Here is a 12,913-nt window from a genome sequence, read left to right as displayed (position 1 = left end):
CTTTGACTTGAAATTTCATGAAAGCAAGCTCTCTGGCACATCCTAAGTTTCTTTAAGTTGGAAATCAGATAGGATTGGATTTCCCTCCCCAGTGTTGGAAAGGGTAGGTCCAGTTATGAACATCATAGTCACAACAAAAACCAATATCAAGGTGCCCTTGAACCTGGGAAAAACTTAGATAAGATCTCATATTGGACCAAACTCTGCTAGCTGTTAAATGTCACCCAATTTTGTCAATGTAGAGTTAATGTTGTTCCATAGTGCTTCGTGGCCTTCCAGAATGTGGAAAGAAACTACACTTTAAGTTCTAAAAAACAGGAAATTAAGAGTTAAGGTACGTTTAACTTCAACTTGTTGGAGCCAGGAAATACAAAAGTGAGGTATGTACTATTATCCCTATAATGCAGCCTTAACTCTGCACCCTGAGGTGATAAGAAACACTGGGAATGATTCAGCAAGCATCCTGCCATAATGAAGCTGGTTTAAATACACTGGCAGGATAAAAATACTTCTATGCCTCCTTGACAGCAAGAGCATTTTAAAAATTATTTAGCTCTGTGTTCCTAGTTATATCTTGCATTTACCTTTATAATATACTGCCTCTTATTTCCATAGCTATTATGGTTAAGCAAAAACAAAAACAAAGCAAATGTTTTTAAAAAAGAAGAAAAAAATCCCAAGAACCATTGGGTTTCAAAATGTACTGTACCTTGCTGCAGGACAGCAAACAGTTGTATAATTATTCTAGCGTGACACATTTGTGCATAAAATGAGTCCTTCTCTCCCAACACTGTCTGTCAATAAACCCTGAAAGTTTATAAGAAGGGTGTTCATAATGCATTCAGTTTTACCTATCAGTGTGATGTTCAATTACTTGGGAAAGGGTGAAGGACTTTATGCCATATTCAAATATGACAGATATAACCTTTAAGTACTGGCAAATGCCAAGATACTACTGGCAGTATGAATTCTGAGCATGTTTATTTTTCCCTTTGTACACCGTTTTACTTCTTTATGCAAATCATGAAGTACTGTAAAACTGCACATTATCACAGCTTCCATCCAGGGAAGAAACTGGTACCTTCACTCTCATGCCCAGCAAGTCCACTGTTTGGTCCTGCCACAGGTATTACAAATCCCAGCTCCCTGACCCCTGGATGTGACGCATGCAAGCATTTGTGCTACTAGCTCAAAGAATAAGTCCTATTGCTGTACCCCATGTTAAGATCTCAGTGAATAATGTCAGTGCTGTTTTATTGAAAATTCTGTTGGCAGTGGCAACTCTTTAAAACTTGCCAAAGTCTTCAAGGTCTCCAAACAGTCATCCTTCTGCAGTGAAATAGCTTTTGCTCTCCTTACCTGCACTTTCCAACAGGGGGTGATAACAGTGGAATAGGCCTCTCTCCTCTTCACCCAGAAATGGAAAGAGCGACCTCAAAGAGAGTTGCTAGAATGGAGCAGGCCAGCATAGAAGAGAGAAAAGGATGGACACCAGCACCTTCCTACCTCTCTCCTTTCCTGGATCTTTTAGTCATGTGGGGCCTGTTTACAGGGGACATGGAAATGCAAGCTTCCAGGAGACTTAGCAAGAAGAGGAGCCACAGCCACTGTGCAGAGTAAGGTTGCCAACCCTCCAGGATTGCCCTGGAGTCTCCAGGAATTAGATATAAATCTCCAGGAGACTGCCCAGCGTCACCCAGGAGATCAATAAACATCAAATAAACATTAAATGTTGAATCCAATTTATACAGTAGTCCAGTGGGTTTTTTAAATGTAATAGTAATGTGCATTTACCTTCCTGACATAAAGTCTACGCACCATGATCCATAACTGATATATACAAGCACACAGGCATGTTTGCGTTGTGCATAGCGGGCACATTGGCGCTCTGGAAACCTCCCAGACTAGATTCAAACAGAGTTGGCAACTCTCATGCAGAGAGGAGAAGGTAAACTTTCTTCACCTCACCGCTAGCACAATGAAACAGGAAAGAGAGGTGGCAAAACTTTGGGGGTGGCTGAAGGGAAGAAAATGCTGAGGGAGTGAGGCTCCAGTTGTTTCAGGTTAGGATTATAATCCCATAAGGGCTTTCAAAGCCTGCATTTTGAAAGGTTGTGTACAGAAAATAGGAGTTTCTCAATGAATTATTACTAGAAACTTCAAAAGAAGGAAAAGTATGCTTTAAAACCCTGCAAGGAGATGCCAGAAGTGAACATCAGCTTCAGGCCCTGGGGTAACATGATCTAAGGCAGAACTAGAACACTCTAAAAGGCAGGACTCATGTTTCAGGGAAGGAAGAACAATGAGTATAGCAGCTCGTTAAAGTGCTATGTATCCTTAATGAAGAAATAAAAGAAAACCACTACTCAACCAGCCAGTCTGTAGGGGAGGGGAGACGGGGCTTCATGCATTCAAAACCTCGCCTTCCCATAGACTGTTTATTAATTTGCAGGATTACTGTTTGTCTTCCCTGGGGGCTGTGCTGTGGGCATCTTGGGTTGCTGCCACCTGGGAAGCTGCTGTGGCCTTTGACCGGAAGCCTGTGGCCTTTTGGGACATGTGGTTGAATAACTGGGTGGCCGTGTTGCAACTTGCGCTCACGTGCCTCACAATTGCTCATTTAAGTCATTTTGCTCTTGGCTCTCTAAATGGAAAGGGTAGGAATGAGCTGTCTTTACAGCACGTCTGATTTAGCTGGAAGGTTTTTGGGGGGGTCTCTTATAAGCAGGGGGAAATTTTGGATTCTTGGGTGGCAGAATCCTAAGTAATCTGTTGATAACGGATGTATTTGCCTAAACAAGCTACCTTTCACCCTATTATAATGAACCTGAAAGGTGTTAAACGGGTTTGGCTGCATCCTTACATGAGTCAGTGTGGGTCCTTGGCCTGAGGCAGGGGTGGCCAACCTGCGGCACTGGCAGCCTCTGTGTCTGGCAAGTGGCAAAGCAGGAAGAGGGCAGGCAGTGCAGTGGCAGATAGGGCAGGGAGCAGAAAGCAAAGCAGCGAATTGGGCAGGAAGCACAGGGAAGGAAGTAGAAGGTCGATCGGGCAGGGAGCAGGACCAGAGCAGCAGATCAGAGAAAGGGATTGGGATGGTGCTGGGGGAGGGTGCAGAGCTAATCTGTGGCACTCCTGCCAAAAAGTTTGGCCACCAGGGGCCTGAGGGAAGAGATGTTACAAGCAGCCAAACTACAGCACTACCTGCGGCTGGGATTTAGCAGCTAGAGGGCCAGCCTCTCCTGTAGGGGGGTAGGCTGGGTTTTCATGTGGCGTTGTCTGGAAGATGGTGTAATAAATTGTTTAATAAATCACATGGGGATGTGTAGCTCAGGTAGAAATGCAATGTGGAGACTACCTCTGTACTAAATTTGTATAAGAGAGTAAACATGAGATTAGGAAATAGAACTTCAATTCCCATTTTTGTCACCGACTGTCTGTGGTACTGGATAAATGACTTCACCCGCTTGCTTCCGCTCTTCCCAGTTCTCTCAGCTGATAAATGGACATAAATGTACACCCAGCCACTTGCCTCTGTGGTGTACTTAGAGATACATTTGTCAAAGGTGACTGCGTTTGGAAGAGTGTGAATCCATACTGCATCTTCAATAGAGCACCTAGATCCTGATTTAGGACCTGATCCAGTTCCCACTGAAATCAATTGGAGATGAATCAAAAACTCCACTCCATCCTGAGGGTCTCCTTCCTTTGTGGGGATGTAGACATGCTAACATGGGATTAGCTACACCCCATTGTGTCCTTACTGTATTTGGCTGAAATCTGGGTTTTGCATCAGGACCATCTCTGCCTCAGTACTCTCTGGCTAAAAGGAGCAGGTCCATCCTCTTTATTTATAACCTGATTGGAGCCATTGATTCAGCAATAATTTCCCTAAATATGAATACAGGATATTGGCACTGAAAACCTAGCACAAGTGCCCTGCCATGTGCTGTACAGAGGATTAAGAGTCTGCCATTTTTGGTGCAAACAGTTTGTAAGATTTCATCATTTTCAGATTTGCATCCATCTCAAACCCTGATTGGCAATTAATTGAACCCCCATGTACTGAACTGCATAAATCATATAAAAACAATGCCTCTTTGGCTTAATTCTAGTGCTGCTATCAAGGAGAAGCTCTTTCTCTATGAATGATTATGATTGCGGTACAAAATGTAAAGGAAAAATCCAGGCAGACAAGATTCTTTGGGTAAATATTATATCTTTTATTAGACCAACTAAATAGTTAGAAAAAATATTCTTTGTAAGCTTTCAGGAACAAACACCCTTCTTAAAGGAAAAATCCAAACACTATATACTGCCATTAGCCACTGTGACCAGGAACCTCTAAAGGTGAAAAAGTCCAACCTGAACATTAAGAGCTGCATCACAGGGCCCAGCCTAGCTGCACTTTGGCACAGGAGCAGAGATGAGCAAAGTTAATGGTTGTGTCCAGTGGCAGATCCAGGAATGGGGCAAAAGGGGAGCACCCCCTACTTGGCTGTGCTGTGCACGTGCAATGAGCTGTAAACTCACCAGCTGATCAGGGCCAGATCTGGCCGGAGCCCCTACTTTCACATAGCTCCAGAGCCCAGAGGGTAAATACTGTTGAACATTGAAAGAAATCACCAGATAGTATATTTTAAGCCTTGTGTTTGAAAATTCAGTCCAAACTGGCACCTAGTCTAATATTTCAGTGTCTGACAAATTTGGGTGGTAAGTCAGAAAGAATAGAGAGACAGGAATCACAGCTTTTGTCTAAAAATGACCTGAAAACGTGTACAACTAGCACCTGCAGTTTTTCAGTGATGCTCTAACTGCAGGCAAACAATTGACTTACTGAGTTGCCATCATGTGACAAAGTAAAATTATGGTGGAAGAGGGAGAATGATTCAGCTATGTACAGTGTTTGTCTTTAGGAGAAATAGATTCAAAGAAAGTATGTGCATGTCTCTATTCACTGAACTTGAGCCGCCGTGGATGATTTGTGCTTGGCGAATTGCAGGGAGAGAATGGAAAGACTCCATTGTGTACTTTGTCCATGGAATTCTTTGTTCTATAATGAGACTGAAGTGTGCCTTAGAGTAGTCATGAGGAGTCATGATTCATATTATACAATGTTAGACAACCAGGAGGTTTTGTGCTAGAGCTATTTTTGTAGTACACAAGCCTTTCTTCATACAGGTCTTATGCTGATATTCTTTTACTTTTCATGCACAACGAACCTAGGCAAATCCACCCAAACATCCCTCTCAAGAGCAGCTTTCTTGATATATTCTTCCCTAAACAAAAAGCAAAACATCAAACATAAGGAAAATGTTTCAACGTTTCACATTTCCCCCTGGCCAAAGCCCACTTTCTCCCCTAACAACCTCAGTGATCCTTCCAAACAGTTGAATATTAGCCCTCTTAACTAGTTGGATTTTTAAAGAAATCAGACTTCTGCTGCAGCATTATATCGAATTTATATATATGTAAAAAATAAAATAATTCAGTTGCAGGCAGTATTTGCTCTTTCATTGCAACATGGCTTCAGTTCAGTGCCAATTATGTAAAGCAGCAGCACCTCAGCACCATCACCAACAGTCCTTTAAAGGAAAGAATTGCAGCTAGTAAAAGCTGAAGACATTTTCAAGAAATGTAATGATTTTCTTAGTTTCTTGCCTGGAGCATTCTTCTTACCTTATTTCACTCTAAAGCACCATGGGGTATTATTCATGTATAACATATGGAGAACTATATAAATCCAAGTTGTTGCTGATTTTACTTAAAAGTCAGTTTTTATTTTCTGTTTTACTTCTGCCTGTTTACAGTTCCTTGAAACATCTTTTGCATTGCCACAGATGTCATTTGCTCAGAGAGCTTTATCTCTTGTACATATTAATCTTGCTTCCCCAATATTTGTGACTTTGCCTCACAGGGTGATGGAGAGAAACACAGTGCCAAAAACTAATTTTCAAGAAAATGGCAAAATGATTCAAATTCATACCTTCAAATTCAGTATCAGTTAAGCTTCATAGTCAAAATTCTTTCATTGGTTTAAGGAACTGTCCAGATTATGATTTCTAAAGAAAGGAGTGACTCCAAGACAGCTCTATTTAATTGGGAGTTTTCTTCCTCTCTCTTTTTTTTTTTAATAGCCAACCGCGTCTTGGTCAAGAATTTCAAGTAGATGCCAAGAAGGTTCCAATAGCAGCTGAGGACAAAATATGTTATTTGTATAGTGAATGGCTATAAAAAGAAAACTTAAAGCAAGGTTTACTCTCCAGATAAAGCAATGAGCACTGTAGAATATTTATTGGACACATTTTAAATCCCTGGACAATGACCAAGGTTGTAGTGATTTTCTATACTGAGAACTAGAACAGCTCCTTCATTATATGGCACCTGTACAGCAGGGACAGATTGTGGCTTTTTCCAGGAAGTTCTTCATGAGGAAGCTGTTTTGCCTGACAAAGGGGCAGGTCTCAATTCATAAATGATTGACATTTCACTATCAAAATACAGCAATATATTTCCTTGGATATAACCATTACTGTGTATTTTGTGGGTGTGAATGGTTTCGTTACACTTCCTAAATAAATAGTTCTTAAAATTATCCAACCCTTTCATTTGTGTTACTGATGTACAAACTAAAACAATGTTTAGGGTTTCACATCCTTTGTAAAATGATCACATGGAAGACTGATAGAAAATAATTTCCATTTCTATATGGCACTGGGCTGCTGGCTAGATTCTTCTCCTCTACCTTGCTCTGAATTCTGTCAACTACTAAACCCTCAAAGAAGAAGGATACTGAGCTGCCATGTCTGGATCCAGTATGGCAAATCTAATTATCTGAACTTTTTGAGACAGTGACTGCAGGCAATCCTCTTCAAAAATATTTTTATACATAATCCTCCTGTAATATAAACTGATAGTCTCTAGATCCTAGGAATCAAAGCAGCTGCTTGAATACAGTCTGGATAAACTTATTCATATGATCAGAGTTCCACAAAACTACTGTCAGATAAGGTGTATATGACTGCAGGAAGGGAACATATAGTGAGTTGCTAGGGCACTACAAAATGGGAATAGTATAGGAATGAAATTGCCCCCAACATACCAATGTTCTTGCAACCTGAGTGGTTAATGCGCAGTATCAGCTGTCATCCAGGGCTTCTCTTGGTATTACAGAGGAAGAGAAATTATGGTGTGTGTGTGTGTGTGTGTGTGTGTGTGTATTTGAAAGTAGAAAATGTAGATTTCATAACTGTGTGTGCATTTTGATAACATTTTTTAACTTTTGCGGGTAGATGGGTAGGGTTTTAAATCAAGGGCTTTTGTTCCCTGTTCTTACTGGAGGGCTCCACCCACTGGTACCCATTTCGCCCTTACATTACTAAAATGTGCCTTGATCATTAAGGATGCTTACAGACATAAAAAAAAAAAAGAAGCAAGACACTATTTCAATTACTTTAAGCTCAGTGTACCTCCACGTCGAGTGCAGTGCATACCCAAAAGAGGCATTACATTACTTTGACCCAGCTCGCCCAGCTTCTCTATAGATTGGGTCCTTCAGTGGGGCTTTTTGTTGCTTTTGGATGTGTCTACACATGTATTTAAGTGAGACTAAATTTAGTGGGCATTAAACTAATGTGCATTAAGTGATTTTTGGCCTGTGTCTACATGTGCAGGAACTTCGGACTACAGTTAGTCCCAAGTCCCTGGATTTGGCACTAAAGTTAGTCCCAAGTTCCCGTAGCCCTGTCATGTGCCCCAGTGGCTACCGGAGAGAGCTCCAGCCTCCAGCCACATAGTAGCCAGAACTTGCAAGCCATGTTGAAGCCAGCACCTGGCAGCCATTTGGGAAACTCTGATCCTTGCTTAGCCTCTTCCTTGCCCAGGAGCCGCTTGCCCAGTGCAGGGGCAGCATGCAACAGCTCCCTGCTTGTCCATCCTGCCTTCCGCACCAGCTCCCTCCTTGCCCATCCTGCCCCACAAGGGATCCCTAGTGCCCCACTGCTCCAGCCCAGCACCTGCCAGCAATGACCAGCCCTCTGCACTCCTGATGGCCATGGTACTGGCCCTGCTGGCCCCAGCAGACTCCCCCTTCCCCAGGCCCTGGACAGCCATGCATCCACTAGTAGGGGCCCGGGCACTGGCTGCAGAAGGCCCTGCCTGACGCCCTCCTTCTGCCCAGCCCGACTGCCCCACCACCCACATACCCACTACTCCCTCCCCACCCCTAGCACCACTCAGGACACGCACGTGGGTGAAACAAAAAAACTTTATTACTCTCACAACACCCACTCCCATCCCTCCCCCCTCCACTCTTCCCTCTCAACAAACAGAGCCCCTCCACCACCCACCAACAATAAAAATCCCTCTTACAAGTAGGATACTATATACAAGGAGAAAACTATTTACAATATTTTGGATCTTCAAGCCCTGAGTGGGAGGCCATGGGTGCATGGGGGGTGGTGGCTAGGAAGTAGGGCCCCAGGGCAGGTGCCCAGCACCCCAACCCCTGGTTGTTCCCTAGGGCTGTGCTCAGGGTGCTCCTCTAGTGGCAGGGCAGACTAACTAAAGTTAGTGCCAGGTCACATCTACACGCACGTTAATGGCATTAACTAATCACACCTAAATTTCAGGTATCAAATTTAGGCACACTTAGCCTAAGTTAATGTGCATTAAAGGGTGTATATGTGTAGACACATGCCTGTAATGCGCATTAACTTAGACTACTGCACATTAATGCGTCTCATGTAGCTGCACCCTTTATCTACTAGCTGATTGAATCAGCTTTGTGATAAAAGCACCAGAAAGCCCTGCTGAAACACTCGGCCTATACAGATCCTGCTGAGCCAGGCCAAACTAACACACTTCCTCTTCCAGTACAGTGACTTGTTTGTTTTTTCACATGTGTTAGTGCCCTAAAGGCCTGTGCCTCCTGTCACTTAAGACAGTGGTATATTATGCTGAATTAAGAGATTTATACAATCAGGCCATTAAAAGCCTATTTGTATGTGATCAGATCTTCAGCTGGTGCCAATCTTCACAGACATCAGTAGAGCAATGCCGCTTTACACCAGCTATACCAAGCTCAAAGGTAGGCTGTACAGCAGGGTCAAGGGTTTCTGTTCGACCAATGCAAAAGTCTGGGGAACAAGAGATTGGGGCAGCACTGCACTAATAATAGGGCTGCAGCCAGTTCTATTGTTGCCTCAGTTTGAACAAACTAAATAAATGAATGTGAATGAGTGCAATGTAACTGTATGGCAGGGAACAACTATAGACTCAATTAAGTCCTTTAACAATATATTATTGTGATAGGTGACACAAGCTGCTGCAGGTGCTAGTTCAGACTCTGTCTGCATGCTGAGATCTACTGTGCATACTGTTATTGAGGTACTCCTGAGAGCTCCATCCAGGAAAGGAGCTATTTGACTGCACAGGGCATAGGTTTTAAAAGCCAGTGAATAGTCTAGAGGTATTAAGAAAGGTTTGTTGGTTCTGTACAGTATGTATCAATATTAAAATACTGCCCAAGCTTTCACTAAGGTCACCAGAGTACAGCAAATGTGTGCTGGCAGATTTGCTTTTCAAACATCTAGGGAAAGCATCTATTTTCAAATTTAAAAACATCAGCTGTTTCCAGACATAACAATTTGATGGATATTAGGAGCTATACTCTAATATAGGAGCAGTCCAAACTGCAAATCTAAAGAGGAGCTGCAGGAGGCACAATATCTTTCCTAAGACATTGCCTTCATGTGTGGAGAATGTGGCATGTTCTGCACTGAGCATCCAGTCAGTGCTCACACGGGCATTTGGCATTGTTTGTACCATAGACGATGGTTCTCAGGGTGTAGTCCCTGTACCAAAAGAAAGCCTTGCATCTTTTCTTCAAAGCTATCTTGAACCTCTGCACACAAGTATTACAGCTTTCCAGTCCAGCAACTAACATCTCTTGAAAGATTCCTGTTGACTTAGTCTAGGGTGAAATCTTGGCCCCATTAAGACCCACAGTAGAAAACCTGATGGATCCAACTGAACCAGGTTTTTGGCCCTGTTTCAGCTCTTCAGGTCTATATTCTGTTCAAGTTCAGGGGGAACTGCAGAACTAGCAGCTGTATTTTCCCGAATCCGTATCTTTCATTGAAAAAAAGCTTCTATTCCTTCAGAGGTGAAGACAGTATTGAAAACACAAGCCAATACCCGGGTTTCTTGGTAAGTGTTCAACCATACAAGACTGAAACTATAGACCCAGGAGTGCTATAAATATCTTTATTCAGTTTAAAGGTGTACAAATAATGTACTGTGATATACCACTTGGGTATATGCAGTATGATACAGATCTTGAAAATTTGCTCAAAGTTAAGCACATGCTTAAATGCTTTGTAGAAGTGGAGCTTAAGGCCAGGTACAGACATTATACTTTTACCAGTATAAGTGATTGGAAATTGGTCTCTACCCATAACAGCAGAAATTCAGCACACAAAACTCATTTAAAAATGGCAGAACCTGGTCTAAGATTTACCCTCCCCCACAAAAATGGCAAATGTGTGTTCTGCTTGCTACCAGTCTCAACTATGCTGCTTACAGAAAACCACGTAACTTAGATTGGTTCCTCCTTGGGCTTTTCAATGTCTGTACCTAACCTAAATGACTTATCTAAGCACAGGAAGTTTGTGGCACAGTCAAGAACTGAACACTGATCGCACTTCCCAGTCTAGTGCTTTAAGCACAGCACCCTTGTTTCACTCTTAAGACTACTGCCTATATTGTTGTGAGAAAGAAGCCTACAGAAAAGGAAGGAATCTGGACAGTGTTAAGGGCCTTTGCCTACTGTTAAATTAACTAAAAAAAACTTTTACATTTTTAAAAAATGTTAGATCTTTCCTAACAATAACTTAGAAAATCTGATTTCCCATCCGTTCCAATAGTGAGAGGCATTTCCTTTGTCTCAATCTTCTTCTCAGCAGGAGCACCATGCTGATGAAGTATCGTCAAATTGTCAGCTCCCACTGAGAGAAATACCAGCACTGCTTACTGATTGGAGAGATGGAAACAGTGACAGGTGTTTCTAAAAACTGTTGGTTTTTAAAATAAAAAACAACTTTTTTTTTCCTCTGAGAGGATATTGCAGAAATAGAAAAGGTCCCACAGAAAGGCAATGACAATGAGACTGGTAATGATTGAAGGAAAACAAAAATCAGACTATTTAGTACAGCAAAGAGCTACATGATAAAGGGCATGATATAAATTTATGGGAATAATACATACAGTAGGTCAGTTGGATGCTGATCCTTAGCCTTTCATAATGCTGAAACAAGGGTACATACAATAAAATGAAGAAGCATGAAATGTAAAGTTTTAAATCCAGCCACCTTGACTGAACTGTTCAGACATGCAGTATAATGGCACTTACCATAATTAAATGGTAGAATTTGCTGTCACAACACACTACTAAGTCAAAGAAGTTAGTGGAAACTTAAGAGCATTAGACATTATCATGGATAATGGGAGTATGTGTGCACACTTACATTAATTAAGACAAAAATGCATATTGTAGGCAGGGTTGGTAGACCACTGATTTGTACGGCTGATATACTTCCCATTACAAAACTGTGGTCTAGTTGCTTATTACTTTACTACACTGCAGCCATCTAGATTATTAATGATGCTGTCTTGAGAATTATTTGAATAGTACAGAGTAAATAAGGCCTCATCCTTCATAGTAAGCAACAACAAGAAAAGAAAATAATAAATAGCTGCTCATTAAGTAAGTAACACCCATTCTCTGCAGTGGATGAGGTAGGGATCCTTTGGAGAAAAAAAAAGTATGTGATCATGTAATTAAAAGCTGTGTCATAATTTCTACACAGTAAAGGCCTAATTAAGGTTGTACAAGCAACCCTAACTTTTGAGTGCATAACTTTGCAAACTTACTGCTGTTTTTTGGTTTAGTTTGGTTTTTAACTTTTGCATAAGTAATGGCATGTGAACCAGCCACCAACTTCCTTGGGTACTGCACTGGATATGAGTCTTTACTGCTAGTTCCTCTTCATTCTGCTTTCTGCAGCAGTAGTTTATAGGAAAGAAGAGCAATATTTAAAAATAACACTTACTTTCCATGTCACCACACTGTTTAAGTCTAGGAGACTTTCCCACAAAGAGAGTTTTCCTAGAATGATAGGTTTTTTTAATCCTGCCTTTAAAATTCAGTAGGAATGCAGTTCTTATTTAAGTTCTAATGGGTCCTGTAAAGATTCATCAGAAAGAATCTTGTTCTCCATCAGATACTTTCTACAAGCTGTTAGGTTTCTATTCCCAGAGTTGTTCTGAGTTGATGATTGAACAATACGTATGCTAAATCAGTGTCATATACAGTGCTATGGAAATTGTTCGGTGGGCACTGGTTCAATTCCTTTGTCTGGGATATTGTGATTTTAATTGTGAATGAGCATCCAGACTAATGAATAGGCACTTGGTAACTATGCAGATGCTTCCAATTCCCCCTACAATAAACAGTCAATATTGTCTATGGCTTAAAAGCTAAATGCTACTTCAAGTGCACCTTTGTAAGTCTTGAGTAAATGTGCTTTTCACATGCTAACTAAGAACAACCAGGAAGAAAGTTTTCCTCTGCCATTTTTAGTCTAATAACTTTGCATATCCAGAGACTTGATTCTAGCCCATGCCCTGTAGTAGCAGTCAGGGTCTCTGTTAAACCTCTAGATCCATGGACTGGTATAGCTGCTCGACTCTCTTCCTTATCATTTTTGTCTTCATTCCCACTAGCCCTCTCCTATTCCAGCACTGACATATATGAGCGCAGGTTTGCCCCAGCACACTCCCACCGCTGTATGATACAGCTGCAGCGGTCTCATTATGGTTAGGGACATCAGGAGGGAAACAGTATTTGGCCTTAAAT

This window comes from Gavialis gangeticus, unplaced genomic scaffold (genome assembly GCF_001723915.1).
Source record: "Gavialis gangeticus isolate Ggan-Ray unplaced genomic scaffold, GavGan_comp1, whole genome shotgun sequence".
In the NCBI taxonomy this organism is placed as follows: Eukaryota; Metazoa; Chordata; order Crocodylia; family Gavialidae; genus Gavialis; species Gavialis gangeticus.
The sequence above is the reverse complement of the archived record's forward strand: the minus strand, read 5'-3'. Positions refer to the sequence as shown.